Source organism: Oncorhynchus keta, chromosome 16 (genome assembly GCF_023373465.1).
Source record: "Oncorhynchus keta strain PuntledgeMale-10-30-2019 chromosome 16, Oket_V2, whole genome shotgun sequence".
Lineage (NCBI taxonomy): Eukaryota > Metazoa > Chordata > Actinopteri > Salmoniformes > Salmonidae > Oncorhynchus > Oncorhynchus keta.
The window spans coordinates 13,161,534-13,179,131 of NC_068436.1; the positions used below are offsets into that span (position 1 = coordinate 13,161,534).

Consider the following 17,598-nt stretch of genomic DNA (forward strand, 5'->3'; position numbering starts at 1 on the left):
GACACCGAATAGGACAGGAGAAGTACTCCAGATATAACAAACTGACCCTAGCCCCCCGACACAAACTACTGCAGCATAAATACTGGAGGCTGAGACAGGAGGGGTCAGGAGACACTGTGGCCCCACCCCTGTTGAGGGTACTCGTGGACCGGGGTTGGGAACCATTGAACTATACTGAACAAAAATATAAACGCAATAATCTCAAAGGTTTTGCTGAGCTCCAGTTCATATAAGGAAATCAGTCAATATAAATGAATTCATTAGGCCCTAACCAGGGGTGGGCAACTCCAGTCTTTGAGGGCCTGATTAGTGTCACACTTTTTCTCCATCCCTAGCAAACACAACTGATAAATCAAACTGCATTCTAAACTGAAGATCATGATTAGTTGATTATTGGAGTCAGGTGTGTTAGCTGGGGCAAAACTGTGACACCATCAGGCCCTCGAGGACTGGAGTTGTACGGAGGAGACCAAGGCGCAGCGTGATATAAATACATGATTTTAATGAAGACGAAGAACACTTAAACTATACAAAAACAACAAACCGAACGTGAAGCTATATAATACTAGTGCAGACAGGTAACTAGACATAGAAAATAACCCACGAAATACCCAAAGAAGATGGCTGCCTAAATATGGTTCGATAAACAGCTGCCTCTAATTGAGAACCAATCTAGGCAACCATAAACATACATAAAACACCTAGATGGTAAACAACCCCATAAACATACAAAACCCTTAGTCAGTACAAAAACACATACATCACCCATGTCACACCCTGACCTAACCAAAATAATAAAGAAAACAAAGAATACTACGGTCAGGGCGTGACATCTCCTAAGAGAAATAAGCTTTTTGGCATATGGAACATTTCTGGGATCTTTTATTTCAGCTCATGAAACATGGGACCAGCACTTTACATTTTGCGTTTATATTTTTGTAGATTGCTTCTTGGATGACACCTGCTCCTTATGACACCTTTCTGTTTTCTCAAGGACATTCAATTAAGGAATGAAAAAGGAAGAAAGTTTAATTTTGTTCCACCTGAGCAAGTCTAACCACAAGTCAGAGACCACTATGATGACACACCAAATGCGTTTGATGGATCCTTTTAGTCTTCTTATAATGCAGGGGTAAGGCAACCTTGGTCCCGGAGTTCCACAGCACTTCATGTTTTTGATTTAACCGACCTGGAAGACCAGGTGTGTTGAATTTATGCAATCACTGAACTGATCAATTAGCTCAGTTGGTCAGGTGTGCTGCCAAGTTGGAACAAAATCCTGCAGCATTCCAGGATCAAGGTTTCCTACCCCTGTTCTAATGCCTCTTAAGGGTAAAGTAATCCAAAAGTACAAAGTAATCAGATTGTTACTGAGTTTAAGTAATCCAAAAGTTACATTACGGGCAATTCCACACACTAATGTTACGGTCTTCTTAAAGAAGACTTACAGTTGAAGTCGAAAGTTTACATACACTTAGGTTGGAGTCATTAAAACTCGTTTTTCAACCACTCCACAAATGTCTTGTTAGCAAACTACAGTTTTGGCAAGTCGGTTAGGACATCAACTTTGTGCATGACAAGTGATTTTTCCAACAATTGTTTACAGACAGATTATTTCACTTCATTCACTGTATCACAATTCCAGTGGGTCAGAAGTTTACATACACTAAGTTGACTGTGCATTTAAACAACTTGGAAAATGACAGAAAATTATGTCATGGCTTTAGAAGCTTCTGATAGGCTAATTGACAACATTTGAGTCAATTGGAGGTGTACCTGTGGATGTATTTCAAGTCCTACCTTCACACTCAGTGCCTCTTTGCTTGATATCATGGGTAAATCAAAAGAAATCAGCCAAGACCTCAGAAAAGAAATTGTAGACCTCCACAAGTCTGATTCATCCTTGGGAGCAACGCCTGAAGGCACCATCAGTCAGGAAGTTAAAGCTTGGTCACACATGGGTCATTCAAATGGACAATGACCCCAAGAATACTTTTGCCAAAGTTGTGGCAAAAGGGCTTAAGGACAATAAAGTCAAAGTATTGGAGTGGCCATCACAAAGCCCTGACCTCAATCCTATAAAAAAATTGTGAGCAGAACTGAAAAAGTGTGTGCGAGCAAGGAGGCCTACAAACCTGACTCCGATACACCAGCTCTGTCAGGAGGAATGGGCCAAAGTTCACCCAACTTATTGAGGGAAGCTTGTGGAAGGCTAACCAAAACGTTTGACCCAGGTTAAACAATTTAAAGGCAATGCTACCAAACAGTAATTGAGTGTATGTAAACTTCTGACCCACTGAGAATGTGCTGAAAGAAATAAAAGCTGAAATAAATCCTTCTCTACTATTATTCTGACATTTCACATTCTTAAAATAAAGTGGTGATCTTAACTGACCTAAAACAGATTTTTTTACTAGGATTAAATGTCAGGAATTGTGAAAAATTGAGTTTAAATGTATTTGGCTAAGGTGTATGTAAACTTCCGACTTTAACTGCAACTCTCACTTATATTTTAGCACACACAAACCAGAGGTGGATGGGAGGGAGGAGATATAGTATGACAGGCTCATTGTAATGGCTGGAATAGTATAAATGAAACGGTATCCAACATATGGAAACCACATGTTTACTCCATTCCATTGCAGCCATTACAATAGCCCGTTCTCCTATAGTTCCTCCCACCAGCCTCCACTGGCACACACGCGCCCACACACATTAAACAGGCCTCTACAGTAGAACCTTACAAAACTCATCTCACTCAGTTTCTGAAAATAAATCTGAGAGACACTTTTCCAGTCAAACTACACATGTCCTTTCAAACTATGAAACTAGCTAGGTTAGATCATTAAATACACTCCTACTATAGCTAGGTTATTAAATACACTCCTACTATAGCTAGGTTATTAAATACACTCCTACTATAGCTAGGTTATTAAATACACTCCTACTATAGCTAGGTTATTAAATACACTCCTACTATAGCTAGGTTAGATCATATTAAATACACCCCTACTATAGCTAGGTTATTAAATACACTCCTATTATAACTAGGTTATTAAATACACCCCTACTATAGCTATGTTATTAAATACACTCCTACTATCGCTAGGTTATTAAATACACCCCTACTATAGCTAAGTTATTAAATACACCCCTACTATAGCTAGGTTAGATCATATTAAATACACTCCTACTATAGCTAGGTTATTAAATACACTCCTATTATAGCTAGGTTATTAAATACACACCTACTATAGCTATGTTATTAAATACACTCCTATTATAGCTAGGTTATTAAATACACTCCTATTATAGCTAGTTTATTAAATACACACCTACTATAGCTATGTTATTAAATACACTCCTACTATAGCTAGGTTATTAAATACACTCCTACTATAGCTAGGTTATTAAATACACCCCTACTATAGCTAGGTTATTAAATACACTCCTATTATAGCTAGGTTATTAAATACACTCCTACTATCGCTAGGTTATTAAATACACCCCTACTATAGCTAGGTTAGATCATATTAAATACACTCCTACTATAGCTAGGTTATTAAATACACTCCTATTATAGCTAGGTTATTAAATACACCCCTACTATAGCTAGGTTAGATCATATTAAATACACTCCTACTATAGCTAGGTTATTAAATACACTCCTATTTTAACTAGGTTATTAAATACACCCCTACTATAGCTATGTTATTAAATACACCCCTACTATCGCTAGGTTATTAAATACACCCCTACTATAGCTAGGTTATTAAATATACCCCTACTATAGCTAAGTTATTAAATATACCCCTACTATAGCTAAGTTATTAAATACACCCCTACTATAGCTAGGTTAGATCATATTAAATACACTCCTACTATAGCTAGGTTATTAAATACACTCCTATTATAGCTAGGTTATTAAATACACACCTACTATAGCTATGTTATTAAATACACTACTACTATCGCTAGGTTATTAAATACACCCCTGCTATAGCTAGATTAGATCATATTAAATACACTCCTAGTATAGCTTGTGTCACGACTTCCACCGGATTCGGTTCCTCTCCTTGTTCGGGCGGCGTTCGGCGTCACCAGTTGTCACGTTCACTGGAATAATTATCGGACCAAGCTGCAGCGCGATATGATTTCCACAACAAAGACAACAACTAGCAAATGTGCCTACTCTTGTCTTGGCATGTGCGCTCTAGCCAACAGCTCACAGATAAAGTGTGGGTAGGCCAGTCTACATAATGAGATTATTATGGATGAGAGCGAAAATATTTGTATTTGTCAAATGGCAGTGAAGCGTCGATCATCGTGGTACCAGTATCATACCCTCGATATTTATTGGAAAGTAGCATCAAGATCACCGTGCATTTTCACCACTGTGAAGTTATTTCATCTGTAGCCTAATACACTGCATGGTTTCCCAAGTCATAGTGGGAGGACCACACACCATATCATCGCCTGACTCCCAAGTTTACTCCGATATGTTGGAAATATTGATATAAAATACAACGTCATCTCTCGCATAATTAATTTTACTAGCACAAAAAGATCCCATCATGTCGAACGACCAAATTACCGGTCGGCATTTATAAAATTGGACCGAAACGTCCTGTTTCCATTACAGCTTTTGTGATGTTTTATATTCGGTATGACTTTACCCAAATAGAAACTGTGGATGGAAACGTGGTTACTGGAATGGAACTTTTATACATTATTTTAATCTCTACCTACATAAAAGGGACACTTCGAAAAGAAAGTAGCTAGTAGTCTGAGACGAACCCCCAAATTCACCGACATTCTTGAGCTTTGAGAAACATTTTGGCACAAGTTAAAGTTTTTTTTTTTTTTTTTTTAATCTCTGACTACCTTCCACCTGAAAGAGAAACCCTCAGTCCATTAATGGGTAAGAAACAACAGGGCCAAGGGGGCCATGTTCTTTTGTATTCCCCTGAGTCGATATAGAACATCTCCTGCCTGTGTCAACTCAGGGAACACAATATAACACAGCCATGGTGTTCCTAACCATTCATGGAGTGAGGGTTTATTTTTCAGGTGCAAGGTAGTCAGAGATAAAAATGGCATTCCTCTCTTTGTATCTCGTGCCAGAAGGTTTCTCAAAGCTGGAGAATGGCACTGCAAGTACAGAGTCTGCTGTTTGTTACCACAGAGGTTCAATATAGAGCGGCTTAGCATCAGCAGTAAATACTTTATGCCATCAGTCTACAGTAGTTTTTAATGAGACTGCTGGATGGGAATATGTGGTACTAAGTCTGAAGGTTTTGAATGGTAGGCTATTTGGCATGCGAGTGGTTTAAAAAGTGGTTACCTGGGTGTCTGGGGAGTTTGAGAAAGTGGGTATCTGCAATGTAACAAAGTGGATATCTGGGTCTTTGTGGGGGAAGGTGGAAGGTATTTGTGGTATTTTGGGACTGTTCTCACCCTCATCCCAGACTCTTGAAAGGGATCTGAAATCTGAATTCAACATAAGCTCTGCTGAGTGCCTGAACCCTCCAGTCTCTCGCCCCCCCTCCCTTGCCAACTTATGAGAAACTTACAGCTGAAACATTTATATTCTCTCTCCTTCCATCTGTCCCTCCTTCCTTCCCTCCCCTACTATTTTCTATGAGCGAGCATTGGTGAGTATTGGTATTGGTACTTCTCAGACACTTGAGGGAGAAAACGTTATTATCGAAGAAACATTTCTCTTTGCCGTACACACACACACATTTGCTGAGGTGTCGGCAGGCTCCTGTAATAATTACCACACTACAGTTTAAAGTCATTTTACAGGTTATCAATTAACAGAAGATGAAATGACACACATTGTTAGTGGTGTACTTGTTAGAGGTTTTCTCCTCAGCTAGATCAAACTGTTACAACACTATACTTTCACTTCCATGTGTCATTAATTTGTTAAACGAATGCTATAAAATGACTAATTTTGAAGCTGAAAGCTCATTGGAAATATTTAGACAGTGCATTATAGCGTGGGCAATTAGCAACGGTTAGGAGGCCATTGGGCCTATTGATTCAGCTCTAATGTACAGTGCATTCAGACCCATTGACTTTTTCCACATTTTGTTACGTTACAGCCTTGTTCTAAAATGTATTAAAATTGTTTTTTTCCCCCCTCATAAATCTACACACAATACCCCATAATGACAAAGCAAAAAAAAACTATTTTAGAAATGTTTGAAAATGTATTACAAATAAAAAAACTGAAAGATCATATTTACATAAGTATTCAGACCCATGACTCAGTACTTTGTTGAAGCACCTTTGGCAGTTACTACAGCCTCGAGTCTTCTTGAATATGACACTACAAGCTTGCACACCTGTATTTTGGGAGTTTCTCCCATTCTTCTCTGCAGATCCTCTCAAGCTCTGTCAGGCTGGATGGGGAGCATCGCTGCACAGCTATTTTCAGGTCTCTCCAGAGACATTAGATCGGGTTCAAGTCCAGGCTCCGGCTGGACCACTGAAGGACATTCAGAGACTTGTCCCAAAGCCACTCCTGCGTCGTCTTGGCTGTGTGCTTAGAATTGTTGTCCTGTTGTAAGGTAAACCTTCGACCCAGTCGGAGGTCTTGAGCAGGTTTTCATCAAGGATCTCTCTGTACTTTGCTCCGTTCATCTATCTCTTGATCCTGACTAGACTCCCAGTCCCTGTCGCTGAAAAACATCCCTACAGCATGATGCTGCCACCACCATGCTTCAACTTAGGGATGGTCACACATTTCCTCCAGACGTGACACTTGGCATTCAGGTCAAAGAGTTTAATCTTGGTTTCATTAGACCAGAGAATCTTGCTTCTCATGGTCTGGAAGCCCTTTAGGTGCCTTTTGGCAAACTCCAAGAGGGCTGTCATGTGCCTTTTACTGAAGAGTGGCTTCCGTCTGGCCACTGTACCATAAAGGCCTGATTGGTGGAGTGCTGCAGAGATGGTTGGCCTTCTGGAAGGTTCTCTCAGAGGGGTTGGGTTAAATGCGGAAGACACATTTCAGTTGAAGCATTCAGTTGTACAACTGACTAGGTATCCCCCTTTCCCATCTTCACAGAGGAACTCTGGAGCTCTGTTAGAGGGACCAGCGGGTTCTTGGTCACCACCCTGACCAAGGCCCTTCTCCCCCAATTGCTCAGTTTTGCCAGGCGGCCAACCATAGGAAGAGTGTTGGTGGTTCCAAACTTCTTCCATTGAAGAATGATGGAAAATACTGTGTTCTTGGGGACCTTCAATGCTGCAGAAATGTTTTGCTACTCTTCCCCAGATCTGTGCCTCGAACACAATTCTGTCTCGGAGCTCTATGGACAATTCCTTCGACCTCATGGCTTGATTTTTGCTCTGAGATGCACTGTCAACTGTGGGACCTTATCTATAACAGGTGTGTGAATTTCCAAATTATGTCCAATAAATTAAATTCACCACAGGTGGACTCCAATCAACTTGTAGAAACATCTTAAGAATGATCAATGGAAACAGGATACACCTGAGCTCAATTTCGAGTCCCATAGCAAAGGGTCTGAATACTTATGTTAATAAGGTATTTCAGATTCTTTTTATTTGATAAAATGTGCAAAAATGTCCTAAAATCTGTTTTAGCTTCGTCATTATGGGGTATTGTGTGTAGATTGATGAGGAATAGTTTATTTAATACATTTTACAATAAGGCTGTAATGTAAAAAAAATAAATACAAAAAAATAGAGGTCTGACTACTTTCCGAAATAACTGTATGTAGGTACAAAGTATGCCGACTTCCGGAGTGCTTCGGGGTGGCAGGATGCAGCTGCCTAAATGGTGCCACTTAATAAGTTACAATTTTATATATCCTTAGAAGGGCTATGCTCACGTTCATTAGGCACCAAACGGAAGGAAACTGGCTGAAACTGGCTACTCAGCAAATTGGATGCAGTCTATCACAGTGCCATCTGTTTTGTCACCAAAGCCCCATATAGTACCCATCACTGCAAGCTATATCCTCTCGTTGGCTGGCCCTCGCTTCAAATTCATCGCCAAACCCACTGGCTCCAGGTCATCTATAAGTCTTTGCTAGATAAAGCTCCGCCTTATCTCAGCTCACTGGTCACCATAGCAGCACCCACGCTCCAGCAGGTATATTTCACTGGTCATCCCCCAAAGCCAACTCCTTGGCCGCCTTTCCTTCCAGTTCTCTGCTGCCAATGACTGGAATGAATTGCAAAAAGAACTGAAGCTGGAGACTCATATCTCCCTCACTTTAAGCATCAGCTGTCAGAGCAGATTACAGATCATTGCATCTGTACATAGCCCATCTGTAAATAGCCCACCCAACTACCTCATCCCCATATTGTTTGTTTTTTTGCTCCTTTGCACCCAGTATCCCTACTTGCACATTCATCTTCTGCACATCGATCACTTCACTGTTTAATTGCTAAATTGTAATTATTTCGCCACTATGGCCTATTTATTGCCTTACCTCCCTAATCTTACTTAATTTGCACACACTGTATATAGACTTTTCTATTGTGTTATTGACTGTACGTTTGTTTATTCCATGTTTTAACTCTGTCTGTGTTTGTGTCGCACTGCTTTATTTTATCTTGGCCAGGTCGCAGTTGTAAATGAGGACTTGTTCTCAACTGGCCTACCTGGTTAAATAAAGGTGATAAAAAAATAAAAATTCAAATTAAAACAGTGAGGGACTAGCCTACCACCTGGACTTGTCCAATGCCCGTTTTCTTTTTCCATTGCACAACATTTAAATGTTTTCCATTGTGTGCCCTAATGAACATGACAACCGCAGTTTAGGGCAGCTTGGACCTTAAAGATACAATCTGGGATTTGTGTTAAAGCTCAACATTAGCCCACCACCAAATATTAAACAGCAAATATCCCAGATTGCACCTTTAAAAATCAGAGAGAGTGCTGCGCTGAGTTATGAAAGTCAAAGCTGTTTGAAAAGTAAATTGTTTTTATGAGTCTTCTCCAAACTGCTCTAACAATCAAGGGCTGAACATTTCATCATTCATTTAAAAAGATGGATGAGTCATCGTGTGGATAATGTGTTCCGACTACAGACACAATGTCGGACCACATTCACTCTGTTTGTACATTCCATAGCACTAAATGTTTTTAAATGTTTTGGGAAATGTTGAATATTTAACGGAAGAATAATTACATAGTACAATGCCGCAGCGCTCTTGTTAAACCTTTGAAACAGGAATTAAAGTGTTTTTCTGTATTTGTTTGAATCTAGTTAAACATTCTGTTTCACAACTGTTTTGTGGTCATACGGCTTTTTGTATTCTATAGCATACAGGCGTACGCTTGTGTTCATTCACAAGGAGAATAATAAAGATTCTGTACTCTTTCTATTACGCACACACACACACACACACACACACACACACACAAAGAGAATACTGTTAATAAAAGCAGGGCAACTGAAAAAAAAAATGTTATTTTCAATTCTTTGAACTGATTGGCCAGGAGGGGAACCCCAGTCTGTACATGCCCTCTTACATGGGCCTTTTATATCATTCTCTTCTCTATGCACCATCTCATTCAGGGTTATTGACAGGGGTTGGGCTTCGCCCCATTTAATCAGTAAAATAGGGCTGTATCCATGGCACCGGGAGGAGCAGGCAGAGTGGAGGTAGTCCTGAAACACAGGCTGGTCAGAGAGAGAGAGGGTAAACTAGAGAGCCCTCCTGTTCTGTTCTACCTTTCAGAAAGGAGTGTAAGGACCCCTCCCCCCACCCCATTATGCTGCCCCCCACTCTGCCTGTGTGGAAGCAGCGGTGGGAACAGGCCCTCTCTGTGGCACGCCCTGAATAGGGAGCCTTCGCTCTTCAGCGCTCCTGAGTGGGCCTGCCAAAACAGAGGCTTTGGCCCTTCTCCCTCGCCTTCTCTCTCACTCTTTGTCTCAGTCTCTCTCTTTCTCTCACACGAGAAAGAGAATAGGGGTTTGGCAGAACAAGAGGTAAAGGGAGGTGAGGGGACCCATATGTGTAGCCCCCCCCCCCCCATCACTGTAATTAGTCATCTCCTTCAGCCTCCTCCAGAGAGACCGCACTCTCCCTTTGTGGAAGGCTGGACTCGGACACACCGAGGTGGGCTTAATGGTTTACATTCATCCCCTCTCTCCCCTCCTCCTGGTGGGGTTGCTATTGGGCTGGGCCGGGCCGGGGAAGGTCCATTATCTATGGTGATTTGTGTCCTAATGATGCTGGATTTATCTCCCTCTATAGAATTGTTTCAGCCGTGGCTCCACCCCCTACCACAGAAGGAGGGATGACACACCTAAAGGAGGGTGGGAACGATGCACACATTCAAGGTAGACGTTTACAGCATGAATCAAGAAAAAAGGAGCAAAACCGTGTACAAAGAATGGTCAAGTATTGGATACAGTTCTAGACACAACTGCAGGCCTCACCTTGGAGAAGCTTGCAGAGAAATGTTACCAAAAAGAGAAACTATAGCCTGCAATGCTTTGCTTTCCCGAGCCCCCCCTCCCCCCGTCAAGCAGAACAGATATGAAAACAGCCTTCATCACAAATTCATTTTTCACAGATGAAACAGCTAATGAGGCAGCAGCACTCTCTCAACAGATCTATGGCAAATGAATAAAAACAACCTCGGAGCGTCAAATCTGGTATTAACCAGAGAACAGGGAGATGTGACGCTGAAAGCGAACATGAAATGAAGGCGGGGAGAACAGCGTAGCCACACAACAACACAGAGGAAAATAGACCAGACGTGCCGCGGCATCATATATAAATGGTGCAAATGTTTTGCTTCTAATCCCACATGAATCCATACCCCAATTATCTATGTACATTCATTATGTAGCCTGCATTCATTATCATTATATGAAAAAGATCCATGGTTATTTGGTTGTTAGCTGATGACAGGCATGTTGGTTCTTTAACATATCCAGCTGGTTCTTTTCTTTTGAAAACGGAATGAAAAAAAGACATACACTGTTCCTCTAAATTGACAGATCATAGTATTTAAGCCTAACGTATAACTTTTCCTTAGAAAATACCCCTTCCAGGCCTTCCTACTCTGACAGTATTTGCTAGGCAGCCCTATGAAGATGTAGAATAATAGAAATCCTATGTTACCTACAGCGTTTTATCTCTCTATTTTGAAGCCGACGTCAGCGGACTGACAGCGCTTTGTGCCACGTGTGGTTAAAAATGCAATCCAGGGGCATTATTAACGACCACAATCCCCACGAACTGCTCACTCGATGCCGCCTGGAGAGCTACGGGATCTTCCCATGGTCCTCCTGAAATATGCATGGCGGGACATGGCTCCATACCGCAGGCTCCATCCATAATCTATGAGCTCACATGTTGGAATGAATTCACATGTTGGCGGCGTGGATTACCTCTGGCTAGTTGGATTGGCCTGGTGTAAGAATGCTTGTGGCATATGTGGGAGGGCTGCACCTGTTTTCCCCCAATGTTAATCTTGCATTTCGGCTGCACCTCAACTGTCAGTTTGGGTGCTGCATTTTTTCTATGAATGTGGAGGATAGGAATCATCGGCAGAGGGAATATGATTTTGCTTGTTAGCATCTTTACTGGGATGTGGGGCAATTGAGACATTCACATTGCAGTCCTGATGGGCCTGTCTCAGTCCCTATCAGCCAACACCCAGCAGTGGACCCAGGGACTGGAATGTGGCAACACCGCTCACTGGTGCTCCGTCATAATCTATCCTAAGCAGACACTATTCAGGGCCCATTACTGTAAGTTCTGCTGGAACCTTCCTGGACCCGTGGAGGTCCAGAGAGAGGTGTCATCTTAGTGGGAGATGTGAGAAGCTTTGTCCCTGTGGTAGTTGGGTAAGCGATGACCGGTCCGTGCAGACACAGGAAGGGATGGCGGGAGCAGCTGGACACTGTTACAGGCCAACGTCAAGAGACACCTGGGTGGTAAGACGAGCATGTTTAAATGGGACGAGGGAGGGAGGGAGTGTTTTCAAAACTAATGTTTACATGAATTCTAAAATATTTCCATTGATATACATGCATTACAGGATGTTGTGTATGTAGATATCTTTGTCAGAAAGAATACTACATTTCCTTTGACTGGGGGATGCTGAATGTGAAAAACGGCTCAACTTACCCCGCTCTCCCCTACGGACATTCCAAGGCGGACCCACCTTCACTCTGTTTGCATATTCCAAGTCATTAAATGTTTAACTGTTTTGGGAGATGTTGAATATTTCATGGAAATAGAATAATTACATAGTACAATGCCACAGCGCTCTTGTTAAACCATTGAAACAGCAATTCAATTAGATGGAGTGTTTTTCTGTATTTGTTTGAACCTAGTTATACCTGTTTTATTTAGCTGTGTGGCTTTTTCCATTCTATAGCATACAGGCGTACACTCGTGTTCATTCAGAAGGAGAATAATAAAGATTCTGTACTCTCTTTCTCTATCACGCACACACACACACACGCTCTCAGTCTCACTACAGAATTAGACGTTTATTCACGTTTCTCCAAAAGTCACATTTCAAAGTGTTTTTGACACCCCGGGTTGACTCCTGCTCAGTATCGTTCTGTTTCTCCAAACATCTCATTTTGAAGTGTTTGACACCAGGATAGGAATAGGAATCATCAGTAGAGGGGATATGATTTCGCTTGCTAGCATCTGCACTGGAATGTGGTGCAAAAGTCTTGAGCCATTGCAGTCCTAAAGGGCCTGTCTCAGTCCCTATCAGCCAAGACCCAGCAGTGGACCCAGGGACTGTAATGTGGCAACACCGCTCATTGGTGCTCCGTCATAATCTATCCTAAGCAGACACTATTCAGGGCCCATTACTGTAAGTTCTGCTGGAACTTTCCTGGACCCGTGGAGGTCCAGAGAGAGGTGTCATCTTAGTGGGAGATGTGAGAAGCTTTGTCCCTGTGGTAGTTGGGTGAGCGATGACCCGTCAAAGCTGACACACGAAGGGATGGAGAGAGCAGCTGGACGATGTTACAGGCCAACGCCAAGAGGCTCCTAGGTGGTAAGACAAGAATGTTTAAATGGGACGAGGGAGGAAGAGGCTAGACACTGAAAGACAAAGGGGGACAGAGGAGCGAGGGAGGGAGAGCGTACACATCAGGGGAGGGAGGGAGAGGAGATGTTCGACAAAGGGAGACATGGGGATCTCCTCTACCAGGTTTGACTACTCTTGAGGTAACCACAGACAAGGGAGGGGAGGGCGTCGGTGGGATCATGGAGTACAACTCATCTCATCTATATTCTGGATTCGTCTCACTAAGTGCACCAGGGGTTGTGTTCTGTTCATATGCAGCAGCAGGAGCAGCAGAGCCAACCCACCGCACCCTGTGAGTTATGGAGAATACACACACCCTTAACAGGGCTTAATGGCAAACTACCGTGTGAACTGGTTTATTGCTCAGTTCCCTTTGAGCGCTGCTAATATGTGACACGAATGCAAAGACACGCACGCACACACACAAAACACACACACACACAAAAGGCATCTGTTTCTGACAGTTGTGCCTTAATGGAATTCGTGGAGGTTGTGTTCGCAATAAAGCAAAAATTATTAGCATAGACAGTTTTACAATGAGGGCAAACCTGAATGACAACAAAAATCTGCATCAATATACAACATTTAAAATGCTATGTTCTCCAGGTGTTGGAGAACACCAATACTGTGGGTCTTCTCACACCGTAACTTTACGGCTTATTCTCAGAGTTAGACCTGGCTGTCAACATGATTGTGACCTATTCAATCCTAAGAAAAACGGTACACTGAACGAATGCACCTCCAGGCCTGGTTCGAGCTGTTCCACACTCCAACTTAGTTTCTCTACACCATGGCACAGCTCAAACTGTGTTAAACAGTTTTTCATAAATGTCTCAAAATGGCACTGGGGAGTGTGCCTTCAAAACCCAGGTAGACTAGAGAGCTAGCTACGGGGACTTGGAGAACAGAGCTCAGATCAAAAATGAAGACAAGTGAAAAAGAAAAGCATTATGAAATCTAAAGGTCCTGGTAGTCAGTGACTCATGCAGAGGCCTTCACATTTAGACCGTCACTACTGCTTTGGAAGTTATGGAATCATTCACCAACGTCAACAGCTCAAAAGCACTGAACACAAACAGACGTACTGACCGACGCATCTTGGCATTTTCATCAAAACAACAGTCAAGTCCTTCTCGGTATCTTTCAATTCCGTTCTATACAAAACTCAGTTCCTTTATTCCTTTCTCTTCCCAAAGCCTGTGAGGCAGCATCGTTCCACTTGTGACCCTGTGACGCTGTACTGCGCAGGATGGACCCCATTGAGGCGAAACAAAGCCATCGGATTCACTTCCCCAGGTTAACCAACCTGATCCCAGATCATAGCAGCTTGCATAGTCAAGCAGTTGACTATGCAGCACTAACAGATCTGGGAGCAGGCTACAGGTTAATCAACTTCTCTTGTTGACTTCAACTAGTACATAAAACAGAGAGAAGGGGCTCCTCCTAGTGGTAGAATTGAAGACCTGCAACTTCACTCAGATGACAAACAAGGTATCGAAATAGTCAGCCTCTTCCATAGCAACAGTCCCCACATAGCAACAACTTCCTTGAATAAAAAAAAAAGTGCTATTATAGCCTTGATCTCACTTTCAAAAGAGACAGCTCTTTGTAGCCATCGTCCTTGGGCACAGAATTGAATTTGATCCAGTTGTTATGTGAACGACCTTGCGTGGTATACAGCACAGCCAGCATTTCAATGGTGCCCTATGCCGACCAGATATTTAGAACATGGTGATTCCAAACTATAGTCACCGTAGTCTCTCTATACTCCATTTTGTTTTTCATGGATTTAATCCACAGTAGCTATAAAGACAGAGGGTCTTATCGATCAATTCAAACTCATCTACATAACAGTGGCAAAGACAGAATCTATATGGGTAAAGTTAGGGAGATAAGTATTCTCCAAAATATAAAAATGAGGCACACCTTCAAAGCACTCCTGTTCACATTAGCATTTCAGTCTGAAAATTCTCTTTCCTCCGCTCCACTATGCACTTTTTACCCCATTTCCACACTGGGATGTTTATGATGAATGCAGGCCTATGATTAATCCCTTCAAAGCCAGAGGCCTCGGATGGTGAGCCCATGGTGTCCAAATGGTCGGTTGAGGGACGGTTGATTTAAATGCCCCTGCTTCTGGCTGTCACCGGCCCAGCAGGGAGCTAGCTGGGAATTCTGGGTATTGATACCTGGTGGAAATCAGTGACAGGATAGAACAGACTCCTAAAAAGGACTGCATGGTGGAACAACTATTGCCAGCTTGTCTGGTACATACTCGGTATATATTAAGAGGAAAAACAGCAGGTGGGACGAAAATGCGGTAGAATATCATCAGGGAACACAAACAAGCAGACTACTGTCCATTTTCACTGACCGTAAGCATCACCTTTGAATACAGTACAGGTATATGCTGGCTTCTAGAAAAGGATAAGTGTGCTAGGATGCAATTATGCAACTAGTGGCAATCTATTGCCTGTGGACTTGGAACAGTTTGATGCCACATTGGTCTGATGTAATATTGCATCTTGAAAGTGATGCACCCACCCCTTCCCTCCGAGGGACCAGTGTTCCACCACAGGCACAGCCCACAGAGAAGAGGCTGTCACAGAGATCCTTATGACAAGTGAAGGCAACTGCCATCTTGTTGTCAAGTTTCCCCAAAGCATCCCAGCGTTTATTACTGCAGTTGGTTTAATTTAAATTAGCATCAACCAACGGTTAGCTGCATGCCTTCCTGTCTGTCAAAGAGTCTCTGGTAGCCTTGAAGTGTAGCAGTCCCAGTATTGCAGACATACAGTGCATTCGGAAAGTGGCCCAGCCAGAGCTTGGACTTGAACCCGAACGACAATCTCTGGAGAGACCTGAAAATATCTGTGTAGCGACACTCCCCATCCAACCTGACAGCGCTTGAGAGGATCTGCAGAGAAGAATGGGAGAAACTCCCCAAATACAGGTGTGCCAAGCTTGTAGTGTCATATTCAAGAAGACTCAAGGCTGTGATCGCTGCCAAAGGTGATTCAACAAAGTACTGAGTAAAGGGTCTGAATAATTATGGAAATGTGAATATTGTAAATATTTCTTTATTATTTTAAATATATTTGCAAACATTTCTAAAAACAGTTTTTGCTTTGACATTATGGGTTATTGTGTGTATAAAACAATAAGGTTGTAAGGTAACATAATGTGGAAAAAGTAAAGGGGACTGAATACTTTACGAATGCACCGTAACAGCCCAGATGACAAGTTCTCATGGGATGACGAAATCTCTGTCCGACGGTCAAAATCAATCGTTACCATCATCAGCCTCATCAATCACCATCATCGTCATTATCATCGTCCTGACCTTGCAAAGGCAGGGGGACTAAGAACAAAGTAACCTACATAACATATTTGTTCAATAGAAACTCTTCAGTAAAACATCAGTAGTTTGTGTGTGTGTGTACCAACACACTTGCGTCACATCAGTGAACAAAACACTACAACGACCGTGGCTTTTTGAATTACCTGACATTATGATACAATTTCCTGATGGAAAACTGAATCACTTCTACGGTATAGCATCAATATCCCGACATTTGCGGGGGAGAAAACTTCAGGTAATTTTAAGCAGAACATTGGTGTCAGCTTTCTAAAAAGTAAGAGGGAAAAAAATATCTGGCGGCTTTGACATTTTCAGCGAGCAGGAATCAAAGAGGTGATAAAGATATTGTTTACTCCCAAATGGCACCCTATTCCCTTTATAGTGAATTACTACCCCCCATGAGGCTCTGGTCAGAAGTAGTGCACTTCTATAGAGTATAGGGAATAGGGTGCCATCTGGGATGCACAGTGTCTGTCAGAGCCAAACAAACAGGAGAGAAAAAGAGAGGAGAGAAAATCACTGCCTGGCCATTAACAGGGTGAGTGGCATGAGAAATCACTCTGTGTGCGTCGCTGGCTGGGCGATGCGATGTGCATCTTGGCTGTCACCTGGGCACCCCTGCTGAGAAGGATCTGACAGGAGATAAGGAGAGCACAGGGGAGCAATGTGGGTGTTTATACAAATGTTAGGCATTCCTCACATCCAATTGTACAGAAGGTTGTGTAGGTTGGTGCTACGTAGGTCTGGAAAGCCTATCTGCTTCAGCCCTGTGTACATATGGCATCACATCAAAGCCTGCATTGCATTAAAAAAAACATGTTAAAATGTATGGAGGAAGTCATAATAATGGGGAAAGTCAAGACTTCAGTAAAAATCCCAAGCCAGACTTCAAATCAAATCACATTTTATTTGTCACATGCGCCGAATACAACAGGTGTAGACCTCACTGTGAAATGCTCACTTATTGTATCCCTTAACCAACAATGCTTTAACAAGTTAAGAAAAAATAAGATAAAAGTAACAAATAATTAAACAGCAGCAGTAAAATAACAATAGCGAGGCTATAAACCAGTACAGAGTCAATGTGCGGGAGCACCGTTTAATCGAGGTAATATGTACATGTAGGTAGAGTTAAAGTGACCTTGCATAGATGATGGACAGAGAGTAGCAGCAGCGTAAA

At 42.3% G+C, this 17,598-nt stretch overlaps 1 long non-coding RNA gene across 1 annotated transcript in view; it reads right to left on the reverse strand.

Annotated features, from left to right (window-relative positions):
* Positions 1 to 17,598, reverse strand: part of LOC118371736 (uncharacterized) — an 85,668-nt gene that overhangs the window by 61,242 nt on the left and 6,828 nt on the right. The window lies entirely within an intron of this gene.